General features: G+C 45.2%; 1 protein-coding gene across 1 annotated transcript in view; it reads left to right on the forward strand.

Moving 5' to 3' along the window:
- The first annotated feature begins 6,053 nt into the window (after positions 1-6,053).
- The window catches only part of LHFPL2 (LHFPL tetraspan subfamily member 2), a 147,527-nt gene continuing 139,643 nt past the window's right edge, over positions 6,054-13,937 (forward strand). The window contains exon 1 of the mRNA XM_056541608.1: positions 6,054-6,227. The gene's annotated coding sequence lies outside the window, so the exon portion shown is untranslated. The remainder of the gene's footprint in view (positions 6,228-13,937) is intronic.

Below are 13,937 nucleotides of genomic sequence, written 5' to 3' on the forward strand. Positions count from 1 at the left end.
GAACCCCCCGCCCGTGTGACTGTACCCTAAAAACACTACACTACACTAACACACAATAAAATAAAAAGTAAAAAACACTACATATACACATACCCCTACACAGCCCCCCTCCCCTCCCCAATAAAAAAGAAAAACGTCTGGTACGCCACTGTTTCCAAAACGGAGCCTCCAGCGGTTGCAAAACTACAACTCCCAGCATGTACTGATAGACCGTACATGCTGGGAGTTGTAGTTTTGCAACAGCTGGATGTTCCGCCCCCAATGTGAACGTACAGGGTACACTCACATGGGCGGAGGATTACAGTTAGTATCCGGCTGCAAGTTTGAGGTGCGGCAAAATTTCTGCCGCAGCTCAAACTGCCAGCGAGAAACTACTGTGAACCCCCCGCCCGTGTGACTGTACCCTAAAAACACTACACTACACTAACACACAATAAAATAAAAAGTAAAAAACACTACATATACACATACCCCTATACAACCCCCCCCCCCCAATAAAAATGAAAAACGTCTGGTACGCCACTGTTTCCAAAACGGAGCCTCCAGCTGTTGCAAAACAACTACTCCCAGTATTGCCAGATAGCCGTTGACTGTCCAGGCATGCTGGGAGTTTTACAACAGCTGGAGGCACCCTGTTTGGGAATCACTGGCGTAGAATACCCCTATGTCCACCCCTATGCAAGTCCCTAATTTAGGCCTCAAATGCGCATGGCGCTCTCACTTTGGAGCCCTGTCGTATTTCAAGGAAACAGTTTAGGGCCACATATGGGGTATCGCCGTACTCGGGAGAAATTGGGCTTCAAATTTTGGGGGGTATTTTCTGCTATTACCCTTTTAAAAAATGTAAAATTTTTGGGAAAACAAGCATTTTAGGTAAAAAAAATATATATTTTTTTACATATGCAAAAGTCGTGAAACACCTGTAGGGTATTAAGGTTCAAATTACCCCTTGTTACGTTCCCCGAGGGGTCTAGTTTCCAAAATGGTATGCCATGTGTTTTTTTTTTGCTGTCCTGGCACCATAGGGGCTTCCTAAATGCGGCATGCCCCCAGAGCAAAATTCGCTTTCAAAAAGCCAAATGTGACTCCTTCTCTTCTGAGACCTGTAGTGCGCCAGCAGAGCACTTTTCACACCCATATGGGGTGTTTTCTGAATCGGGAGAAATTGGGCTTCAAATTTTGGGGGGTATTTTCTGCTATTACCCTTTTTAAAATTGTAAAAATTTTGGGAAACCAAGCATTTTAGGTAAAAAATATATATATTTTTTTACATATGCAAAAGTCGTGAAACACCTGTAGGGTATTAAGGTTCACATTACCCCTTGTTACGTTCCCCGAGGGGTCTAGTTTCCAAAATGGTATGCCATGTGTTTTTTTTTTGCTGTTCTGGCACCATAGGGGCTTCCTAAATGCGGCATGCCCCCAGAGCAAAATTTGCTTTCAAAAAGCCAAATGTGACTCCTTCTCTTCTGAGACCTGTAGTGCACCAGCAGAGCACTTTTCACCCCCATGCGAGGTGTTTTCTGTATCGGGAGAAATTGAGCTTCAAATTTTGGGGGTATTTTCTGCTATTACCCTTTTTAAAAATGTAAAATTTTTGGGAAACCAAGCATTTTAGATAAAAAAAATATATATTTGTTTTACATATGCAAAAGTCGTGAATCACCTGTAGGGTATTAAGGTTCACTTTACCCCTTGTTACGTTCCCTGAGGGGTCTAGTTTCCAAAATGGTATGCCATGTGTTTTTTTTTTGCTGTCCTGGCACCATAGGGGCTTCCTAAATGCGGCATGCCCCCCAAAAACCATTTGTCGCTCCTTCCCTTCTGAGCCCTCTACTGCGCCCGCCGAACAATTAACATAGACATATGAGGTATGTGCTTACTCGAGAGAAATTGGGTTTAAAATACAAGTAAAAATTTTCTCCTTTTTATCCCTTGCAAAAATTCAAAAATTGGGTCTACAAGAACATGCGAGTGTAAAAAATGAAGATTTTGAATTTTCTCCTTCACTTTGCTGCTATTCCTGTGAAACACCTAAAGGGTTAATACACTTACTGAATGTTTTTTTGAATACTTTAGGGGGTGTAGTTTTTATAATGGGGTCTTTTATGGGGTATTTCTAATATGAAGACCCTTCAAATCCACTTCAAAACTGAACTGGTCCCTGAAAAATAGTGAGTTTGAAAATTTTGTGAAAAATTTCAAAATTGCTACTGAACTTTGAAGCCCTATGGTGTCTTCCAAAAGTAAAAACTCATAAATTTTATGATGCAAACATAAAGTAGACATATTGTATATGTGAACCCAAAAAAAATATATTTTGAATATCCATTTTCCTTACAAGCAGAGAGCTTCAAAGTTAGAAAAATGCAAAATTTTAATTTTTTTCATCAAATTTTGGGATTTTTCACCAAGAAAGGATGCAAGTTACCATAAAATTTTACCACTAAGTTAAAGTAGAATATGTCAAGAAAAAACACAATCTCGGAATCAGAATGATAACTAAAAGTATTCCAGAGTTATTAATGTTTAAAGTGACAGTGGTCAGAATTGCAAAAAACGCTCCGGTCCTTAAGGTATAAAATGGCCTGGTCCTTAAGGGGTTAAAGGGGTATTCCAGTAAAAAAACTTTTTTATATATTATCAACTGGCTCCAGAAAATTTGTAAATTACTTCTGTTAAAAAATCTTAATCCTTTCAGTACTTATGAGCTTCTGAAGTTAAGGTTGTTCTTTTCTGTCTAAATCCTCTCTGATGACACCTGTCTCGGGAAACGCCCAGTTTAGAAGAGGTTTGCTATGGGGATTTGCTTCTAAACTGGGCGTTTCCCGAGACAGGTGTCATCAGAGAGAATTTAGACAGAAAAGAACAACCTTAACTTCAGATGCTCATAAGTACTGAAAGGATTAAGATTTTTTTAATAGAAGTAATTTACAAATCTGAATTCGGGTAGAAAAACAGACATGGTGCACATCTACCATCTTGTATAATGATCTGATTGCTTCTCAGCATAATATCAAAATCTAACAGGTTGTTAGTATACATTTTTGATCAAAAAGTACAAGCCCACTCGCCACGTCAAGGCCACCTATCCAGAGTGGGTCCCTAACGTCCCTAGCATAAAATGGCGCAGCACCGGGCGGCGACCACCACCGCCGCGACACCAATGCCCACAGGGGGGGGAACGACCCACTGGCAGAGCGGCCCCAATGCCACTCAAACCAGTCTATGGGCCGCACCCTCCTGCAGACACGGCGCCACGGCAGCAACGGACACCTCACAGCACCACACCAGTGTGAACAAGGTGTAATAGCTCACTTACCCTGCTCTCCCAGTCAGACTGGGAGGCTGCTAGGAAAGAAATGGCCCATGTGTAGCTAACTACTACTTATATAGGGTTGGGCTGAGGGGGTGGGGAAGAGTGCAGACAACATGTTCAAAAAAAAAAAAAAAAGGAAAGGATAGAAATCACAGTGTGAATTCGGGTAGAAAAACAGACATGGTGCACATCTACAATCTTGTATAATGATCTGATTGCTTCTCAGCATAATATCAAAATCTAACAGGTTGTTAGTATACATTTTTGATCAAAATTTACAAATCTGTTTAACTTTCTGGAGCCAGGTGATATATAAAAAAAGTTTTTCCCTGGAATACCCCTTTAAGACTTCACTGTACTGCCCTGCGTCTCCCCACGCTGTAGCTGAAGATGGCGCGGGTCTTAAACTTGGGACTTTCTATTAAAAGGCAAGGAGGAAAAAATCAAAAACACCATTGCCCCAAATCGCTGCAGCCCGAAGGGGTGAATGGCTACCCCTCACTATGGTCACTGTTGTCTATGGCACTTATAACTAAGAAGATTTTGTAGAATAAATGTTTTTTGCAAATTGTCTCCAACAACATCTGGAGGTCCACAGTTTGGAGAACACTGGTTTATGCCATGCTTCTATCACACACTGACTCTCTGAGGCTGTGTTTGCCAACCAGGGTGCCTCCAGCTGTTGCAAAACTACAATTCCCAGCATGCCCAGACAGCCAACTGCTGTCCGGGCATGTTAGGAGTTGCAGTTTTACAACATCTGGAGGCACCCTGGTTGGAGACCACTGGTTTATGCTATTCTTCTGTCACACAGTTACTCTCTGAGACAGTGTTTCCCAACCAGGGAGCCTCCAGCTGTTGCAAAGCAACAACTCCCTGCATCACACAGTGGCTTTCTGAGACAGTATTTCCCAACCAAGGTGTCTAAGGCTGTAGCAAAACTACAACTCCCAGCATGCCCGGACAGCCATTGGCTGTCCGGGCATGCTGGGAGTAGTAGTATTGCTACAGCTGGAGGTCCACAGTTTGGAGACCATTGGATTATGCCATGCTTCTGTCACACAGTGACTATCTGAGGCAGTCTTTCCCAACCAGAGTGTCTCCAGCTGTTGCAAAACTACAACTCCCAGCATGCCTGGACAGCTTTTTTAGCTGTCCGGGCATGTTGGGACTTGTAGTTTTATACAGCTGCATTCACACCACGTTTTTGTAATACTGTTCCTATATACGTTTTCAATTTGAAAACTGTACAGAACTGTATTGAAAACCGTATGCATTGACTCTCCAATGAAAACCGTATGCCAAAAGATGCATCAGGTTGTGTCCGTTTTTCCCGTGCCCAAAACCGTAGCCTACCACGGTTTTTTGTCCGGGTGAAAAACCATATTGATACCGTTTATGTTTTTTTAAACATGTAAGTCAATGGGAACCATACAGAACCGTATGTGCGTACGGTTCCATCTGGTTAGCACCATACGCTTTTTTTTTCATTTTAACATTACGGGTGCCGGATCCGGCTGGGGGAGGGGCAAACCGGGCTCTCCCGTGCCCCGGCTGGACCAGCGCTGAACTCCATTTACTTTAATGAGCCGACCAGAGTCAAACGGTGACTCCGGTCGGCTAATTTTTGACCTGTATGCGGTTTCCTGACCAGACCTGAAACCGTAGTATACTACTGTTTTAGGTCCGGTCCCAAAACCGGATACGGGTCAAAAATGAGCCGACCGGAGTCACCGTTTGACTCTCGTCGGCTCATTAAAGTAAACGGAGTTCAGCGCTGGTCCGGCTGGGGTACGGGAGGGCCCGATTTGCCCCTCCCCCAGCCGGATCCGGCGCCTGCGCTAGAATTGGAAAAAACCCTGGTTAACATCACGTTTTCTCCCATACGGGAGCGCATACGGCAGGGGGGGAGCTAAAACCTCGAGCTCCCGTATGCCTTTCTATGCGCTCCCGTATGTAATTCATTTCAATGAGCCGGCCAGAGTGAAACGTTCGGTCAGCTCAATTTTGCGCCGTATGCGCTTTTACAACCGGACCTATAACCGTTGGTTTACCACAGTTTTAGGTCCGGGGAAAAAGCGCATACAGCGCAAAATTGAGCCGACCGGACCAAACGTTTCACTGCAGTTGGCTCATTGAAATGAATTGCATACGGGAACGTATACGAAGACATACGGAGCGCGAGGTTTTAGCTCCCCCCTGCTGTATGCGCTCCCGTATGGGAGAAAACGTGATGTGAACCCACTCTCCATTTTACTAAGAAAACCCAAGAAAGGGCCGTCACCGTTGCGAAAAGGGGGCATGTCCCCGACATTTTCACAAAAACCCAACATATTTACTAAGGTTTCCACAGAAAATGTGGTAGATTTCAGCTGAGGAAAATCCTACGGAAACCTTAGTAAATACAGTGGAAAAAAGAATTGTAGGGAAATAAAACCCACAAAGAAACCTACACAACACTTAGTAAATCAGGACCAGTGTCTCCCAACCAGGGAGCCTCCAGCTGTTGCACAACTACAACTTCCAGCATGGCCAACGGTTATCCAGGCATGCTGGGAATTGTAGTTTTGCAACTGCTGGAGGCTCCCTGGTTGGGAAACACTGCTCTGAGGAGATATCCTAGGGCGCGTACACCCTCTCCCTCCGCGCTCACTCATTTGTCCCTAAAAATTCACCAGGGGACCGTTGTCCGACTGCGCGCCTGGAGTAGGCGGGGCGGTGACGTCACGGGGAAGGGGCGGTGACAAACCTGAGGAGGCTGCTGCTGCTGCTGCTGCCTTGTGCTGGAGCGGCTCCTCTCAGAGCACGTTCAATGAATGTGGGGGAGGGAGCACCGAGCCGCATGCAGGAGCCGGATAACGGGGAGTCCTGGAGTATTCATCCCGCCGGGAGGCTGCTCCGCTTGGGGGTGAGTGCTACTCCGGGGAGTCTTTCCTCTGCATGGAACTTAGTTGTGATGATGATGATGATATGGATGATGCGCAGTGCAGGGTTCTACAGGCTCTTTGCAGTTAACCCTTACAGCCTAATGGGGTGCATGCATGCTCCTGCACCAAGTAACTACTGAGTATTGTGCAGGACTACTGACTAGTGAGTGAGCACTCCGGCTTAATATGAACTCCCATTAACCCTTCATGTCAGGATTTCTCTTTGGTTTTTGACTGCTCAGAATTAGTCTTAATGTTTTAGTTGTGACTCAATTTAACTTTTATGTATAATTTATATACTATAGTAGCAGCGCCGGCTCAGTAGAGCTGAATGGACAGCAGTGAGTTAGTGCTCATTGTGGACTGTCTGCTCTTCTAGCAATAAAAGTGGTCTAGGAGTGATTTGCCTTCTCCTGCGTTTTTCTTTGCAGCCAGCGGGGGCAGTAGAGTGACCTCATTTGGTCCTTTTGCTGCTGACAGCCGAGGCAGTGGTGCTATTTCATCTTCTGAGTGACTTACTGATAGAACAGTAGCTCTCAATCTGTTGCACAACTGCAACTCCCAGCACTCCCTGACAAATTGCCTAAAGCGAAGATCCACAACCTGTCGCTCTCGAGCCGTGGCCTCCAAACTGTGTCCCTCCAGCTGTTGCAAAACTACAACTCCCAGCATGCCCGGACAAATTGCCTAAAGCGGAGATCCACAACCTGTCCCTCTAGAGCAGTGGCCTCCAAAACGGTGTCCCTCCAGCTGTTACAAAACTACAACTCCCAGCATGCCCGGACAAATTGCCTAAAGCGGAGATCCACAACCTGTCGCTCTCGAGCCGTGGCCTGCAAACTGTGTCCCTCCAGCTGTTGCAAAACTACAACTCCCAGCATGCCCGGACAGTCTCTGACTGTCCGGGCATGCTGGGAGTTGTAGTTTTGCAACAGCTCCAGTGCGGCACAGTTTGTACACCACAGTCTGTAGTTGCAAAACTACAACTCCCAGCATGCCCGGACACACTTTAGTTCTGTAATATCTGGATAGCTGCATCACACACATTTCTGTAAGAAGTTATCTCCAACCTGTAGTTCTCAACTTGCTGCGCAACTACAATTTCCAGCATGCCCTGACAGGCTGTCCAGCTGTTGCAAAACTACAAAACCCAGCATGCCTAGGCAGACTCCCTAAAGCAGCGATTTCCCCTCTCCCCAACCTGTAGCTTTCCAGCTGTTGTGAAACTACAACACCCAGCATACCCAGGCAAACTCCCTAAAACAGTGATTTCCCCCCCCCCCCCCCCAACCTGCAGCTCAAAAACGATCGCACTGTGCTGCAACGGAGTTTCCATGCTGATTTTTTTCCGCCAGATTCCTGCTCGGAAATTACAACTCTCATTATGCCCCGACAGGCTTCCTAAGGGTACATTCACACACCCGGATCATCTGTGAGTTTCTGCAGCGGAAGATCCGCAGCAGACCCTATTGGAGCCAAAGTAATCTGCCATGGAAAATGTGCTTGCCTCCGCAGTTCTCCAACTGTTGGAGAACACCCAGCAGACTCACTAAATCAGCAATCCCCCAACATGTAGCTTTCCAGCTGTTGTAAAACTACAACTTTCAGCATGCCTGGACAGCCAGTGACTGTCTGGGCATGCTGAAAGTTGTTGTTTTGCAACAGCTGGAGGCACTCTGGTTGGGAAACACTGCCTTAACCTGTAGTTTTACAACAGCTGGACAGCTACAACTCCAAGCATGGCCTGACATAACCCCCAGCATGCTCTGAAGATCTTTTCCAAGCCTTGATCCTCAGTCTGTAGCTTTCGAGCTGTTGCAAAACTACAACCCCCAGCACACCTGGACAGTCTGCATCTCTCGGGGCATGCTGGCAGTTGTAGTTTTGCAACAGTTCGGAGATCAGTGTCATAAAGAATAATCATTGTTACCCATAACTCAGTGTCTTCAGGGGCTGTATACAGTAATGCAGGGCACGAAGCCCAGGGCACTAAATCCCCTTCTTAAAGGACAACTGCAGCACAATATACACTTATCCCCTATCTACAAGATAGGGGATACGTTTTTGATCGCGGGGGGTCCGACCGGTGGGACCCCCCTCGATCTCCCTAACGGGGCGCCGCCATTAGTGCTCATAGTGAGCATTGAAGGCGAGTAGCGTCGACCTAGAGGTCGACGGTGACGCCCCATCTCCTCCCTGTCCCAATACAGTTCTATGGGGGAGACGGGGAAGCAGGAACACTGCCTCCCCGCCTCTCCCATAGAGATGTATGGAGGAGGCGTGCCTTCCGCAATGTCATGCTGCGGCTGGCACGCCCCCTGCACGGGAGAGCCACGGCATAGCCGCGGCCCCGTACAGGAGATCACAGGGGGCCCCAGCGGTCGAACCCCCCGCCATCAAACACTTATCCCCTATCCTGTGGGTAGGGGATAAGTGTTAACTACGCTGCAGATGTCCTTTAAGCCTACCCAATACTAGAAAACTTGACTTTTATTGATCTATGTTTAAGGGGTACTCCGGTGGAAAACTTTTTTTTTAAATTAATTTATTTATTTTTTTAAATCAACTGGTGCCAGAAAGTTAAACAGATTTTTAAATTACTTCTATTAAAAAAAAAAAATCTTAATTCTTCCAGTACTTATTAGCTGCTGATTACTACATAGGAAATTCTCTTCTTTTTGGAACACAGTGCTCTCTGCTGACATCACGCGCACAGTGCTCTCTGCTGACATCTCTGTCCATTTTAGGAACTGTCTAGGGCAGCATATGTCTGCTATGGGGATTTTCTCCTACTCTGTACAGTTCTTAAAATGGACAGAGATGTCAGCAGAGAGCACTGTGCTCATGATGTCAGCAGCACTGTGTTCCAAAAAGAAAATATTTTCCTCTGGTATTCAGTAGAGATGAGCGAACTTACAGTAAATTCGATTCCTCACGAACTTCTCGGCTCGGCAGTTGATTGCTTTTCCTGCATAAATTAGTTCAGCTTTCAGGCGCTCCCGTGGGCTGGAAAAGGTGGATACAGTCCTAGGAGACTCTTTCCTAGGTCTGTATCCACCTTTTCCAGCCCACCGGAGCGCCGGAAAGCTGAACTAATTTATGCAGGAAAAGTCAGCAACCGCCGAGCCGAGAAGTTCGTGACGAATCGAATTTACTGTAAGTTTGCTCATCTCTAGTATTCAGCAGCTAATAAGTACTGGAAGGATTAAGATTTTTTTAATAGAAGTAATTTACAAATCTGTACAACTTTCTGGCTCCAGTTGATAAAAAAAAAAAAAAAAAAAAAAAAAAATAATTTTCCACCAGAGTACCCCTTTAATATCTAATAAAGCACAGTGACAGCATAACTTTAAACAAACTTTGTTTGTCACCATATATTTTAACATCGATCAATAAAAGTTTTTTAGTATAGGGTAGGTTTAAGAAGGGGATTTAGTGCCCCAAGCTTCGTGCCCTGGGTTTTTGTATATAAATTGCGATTTGAATCCCTTTTCGTGAGTCGGGGGTTTTGTGATGGTATACAGTAATGTATTCCCCAGAAGTATAATCTTACACTTAGAAACTTCATTACAGCTTGTGGGATGAGCTCATTTTCTTATAGTGCAGGAGGCTGTGGCTAACCAGACCACCCAGCCACCTAGGGAGACCAGAAGGGCTGATCCGCAGGGAATGACCCACCCATTGTTCGGGTTCTTCTACAATGGCATTGTCCACATTTTCTAGTCTGGATGATAAACTGTTACGTATGTAGTTGTTTGTTTGTTTTTTTTTTTTTTTTTTTTTTTTGCAACTATTCAAACTTGATAAAACAAAATACTTGGAGTTTTGTAGATGTCAGCTTGTCCATGGCAGATCTCGACCTTTACAATTTTTTCCATTCTCGTGATTGGTGGTCTCAGCAATTGGATCAGCAAGTTATTATCTTTCCCAATGTTTTCCAACTGGGGTGCCTCCAGCTGTTGCAAAAATACAACTTCTCTGTGTTAATTCTGAGTGTCTGTGAGGGCCTCCTGTTCGTCATTCGCCTAAAGCAATGTTTCCCAACCAGTGTGCCTCCAGCTGTTGCAAAACTGCAACTCCCAGCATGCCCAGACAGCCAAAGGCTGTCTGGGCCATGCTGGGGGTTGTAGTTTTGCAACAGCTGTAGGCAAAACTGGTTGGGAAACACTGCTTTATCCGGTAGAAAAGGGATAATTTTTGGAAATGTTACCCAGACATGTCAAAAGTTATGACCGCATCGGCTATCACTGCTGACAACTGTGAACGCTAATTATAAGCTGGGTAAGTGCATGGCATTGTACTCCACATCACTGAGGAAGAGCACGCATGCGCTTGAAACGCGTACGACTGTGGAGGGAGTCGGTTTTACTGTGTATTGTTTGTTCATTTTGATACGGAGAAAATAAAGCTGCAAGTCTTATATCTGGTGCCGGATCATCGTTTGTTCTTCTGCATCGTACTCCACTCCCTGTCCAGCCAGCAGATCTGACCTTTTTTATTTTTTTTTCTGCATAGATTTCTATAGTGAAAGGTCGGATTTGAGTGACAGCCGGGAAGTGAGGGTTGCTCACTAGCTGATCTTTCACAGCTCAATAATAACAGCGGGTCTCTGTAGTGATTTTTGACATGTCTGAGCCGTCAGACCTCCGCCAATCAGGAGAACAAGTTGGAAGGAGTTCACACTGGCGCACACTCCTCTTCCCTGCTTTGTGTCACGTGATTGAGACAAACTTGCAATGTAAGTCTATGGGCGTGTCACATGATACAGAGCAACACAGACTTCTCCTGGCTTTTTGTATATTTCTGAAAATGTATGAGAGGTTTATACCACTATGATCCATTGGTTTGGAATTATGGCTAGGTAGAGGCGATGTCTCATTCATGCAGATGGCTCATGGGAATTGATGGGTAGCAGGGACTAAATAATCCCTTGTCCCACACTAGTATATAGTGAATGGAACAGGAGTCCTCACTGGCAAAACAGTATTCTGTTTTTTGTTTTTTTTCTTAAATAGCCTATAACATGTTGTATATCTTGCACAGACGCGTGCATGGAGATCAATAGATTAATAGAAGTAATTTACAAATCTGTTTAACTTTCTGGCACCAGTTCATTTAAAAAAAAAAAAGTTTTCCACCGGAGTACCCCTTTAAAGGTTACTCCACTACATTAAATCTAATCCACTGTCTACAGGATAGGGATAAAGGTCTAATCGCAGGGGATCTGACCACTAGGACCTTCTGTGATCTCCTGCGTTGCACCGCGCCTCTACTAGTGCACGGAGTGGGGTTGACATGCATCTTTATGGGAGTTAGAGATACACGAGTACGGAGCTTGTGTATCTCTGGTTCTCCCATAGACAATGCATGAAGTTATACATTTTGCAGTTGCAGATTTTACAAAGCGTAAGAATTGCCTTGTAAAATCCGCAACTATGAATTTTACAACTTCAAATCTGTTTGTGTGAATGCACCCTCAGGTATTTTACGCTGCGTGTTTCAGATTTAAAATATGCTCTGTATTTCAGTGCTAGCAAAGTCTATGGGTGTTGTTATTACTCACATAGGGGGAGATTTATCAAAACCTGTGCAAAGGAAAAGTTGCCCATAGCAACCAATCAGATCGCTTCTTTCATTTTTAACAAGGCCTCTGCAAAATGAAAGAAGCGATCTGATTGGTTGCTATGGGCAACTTTTCCTCTGCACAGGTTTTCATAAATCTCCCCCATAGACTTTGCTAACGCCGAAATATGCAGCGTATTTAAAATCTGAAATACGCTGCTTATACGCTATGCGTGGACCCTACCCTTCTGGTGTATTCACACGTACAGTATCCTGCACATATTTGATTTACATTGAAATTTTCAAATTCTGTACATTTAAATATGCGAAGGGTAATGTACATGTGAATGCGCCCTTAAGTTTCAATTTAAAACAAAAGGAGAAATGATCACAAAGATGAACCTTTCCAACATCTGTATAGCATTATGTGGCTCCCAGCTAGCGTTTCCATTTGCGATCGCCCAAATCCATATTGATTTCACAATCTGCCCATTTCACCTTCTCCCCCATATTAAATAATAGGCACAGTGACATGGAGTTAGCTAGGTGGTGAGTAATGGAGTGCAGTGGGAACATGTCACTTCTTAATATGAAACTTCTGTGTTGAGCTGTATCATTGTGTTCCTGCAAAAAAATAGATATCATTTGTAAGGTATGGAGCAGTGCCGGACAGGGCCCCTTCAGCTGTTGCAAAACTACAACTCCCAGCATGCCCGGACAGCCTTTGGCTGTCCGGGCATGCTGGGATTTGTAGTTTGACGACAGTTGGAGGTATCTTGGTTGGGAAACGCTGGCATAGAGTGAGGCAGACATTATGCTGCCTTGCCCAAGCTCTTAGGGAAACATTATAGGCAATATTGTTCTCGCTTCACAATTGTTTGATCTGGTTATGCCTTTATATAGAATGTTTTCTTACGCCAATCTACCATAAGTCAATCCTTATAGTATGTATGCCCCCCCCCAAACTTGTGCTGCCAAAACAGCCAATGTGTTAAGGCGTGGACTCCTCCAGACCTCTCAAGTTGTCCTGTGGCATTTGGCACAAATATGTTGGCAGCAAACCCTTTAAGCCAGTGTTTCCCAACCGGTTTGCCTTCAGTTTCAGCAAAACTACAACTTCCAGCATGCTTTTAACATGAGGCACAATGGTTATGAAGCACCTCTTAAAAGCAGAACGGTCATCCTGTTCATCCACACTAAGCCCACTACACAGGGTTATTGTGTGGCTGATTAGGAGTCCGATGAGGGGTCACTGACTAAAATAGGTACCTTGGGTCCTGAGATATGTCCCACCGAAGATCCGCTTCTATCTTCTCTGAATTGTGCCCTGGGGAAGGGCCACGTGGGCTCAATTTGCATGTTCATTGTCTGTGACTCCACGTCCTAGTGACATGGAATCGCAGGTCACGTGAGTGCATACGCTGACTAAGCGCTCACGTGACCAGCGACAATGAAGAATATGGACACGGAAATATGCCTGTTATTTGCCTATAGGCAAAATAGGCAGCCGCCTAGAGTGCCCTCTTGATGGGGGCGTCGCTCGGTCAGCTGCAAAAAAGTTAGCCAGCATCCGAAGCACCTGCCCATCAAGCAAAACCCCTCCACGCTACCCCCACCCCACCCGTACTATAGTAATCGTCATTTTTCAGCCTGCTGGAGGAGCGCAGCGCCACTTCCGAGACAGACAAGGGCGATCACTAAGGTCAGATCCGTCGAACATCCAGCGTGCCTCCATACATTGGGAGGAGCTTTCACCTAGGGTGCGAAGAATCCTTGCACGAGGCCTGCCCTTGAGTGGGGACCCGAAGACTGATGTATTTCTGTTCGAGTGGCCTAGCTTGGCAGGCTAAGTGGTCTTAGTCCTCAAGATGCCATCCTTAAGACCAGATGTTTACTGAATGAAAGAGAAGGGGACAACACCAATGGCAGGCTATGGTTTGAACAGTTATTTACAGAATATTCTTTTGGAGTTGTAATCTTTGGCAATTCTTGTCCTTTTGGCCACTTCCCCCACTAAGAAGATGCTCACAATGAACGTAAAGCATTAAGGGATTTTCACATGCAGGAATGTTCCGCATGGACATTCCTCTACAGCAGAGTCCCATTGATTTAAATGGGATTGTGCTGCA

The sequence above is a fragment of the Hyla sarda genome, chromosome 1 (genome assembly GCF_029499605.1).
Source record: "Hyla sarda isolate aHylSar1 chromosome 1, aHylSar1.hap1, whole genome shotgun sequence".
Lineage (NCBI taxonomy): Eukaryota > Metazoa > Chordata > Amphibia > Anura > Hylidae > Hyla > Hyla sarda.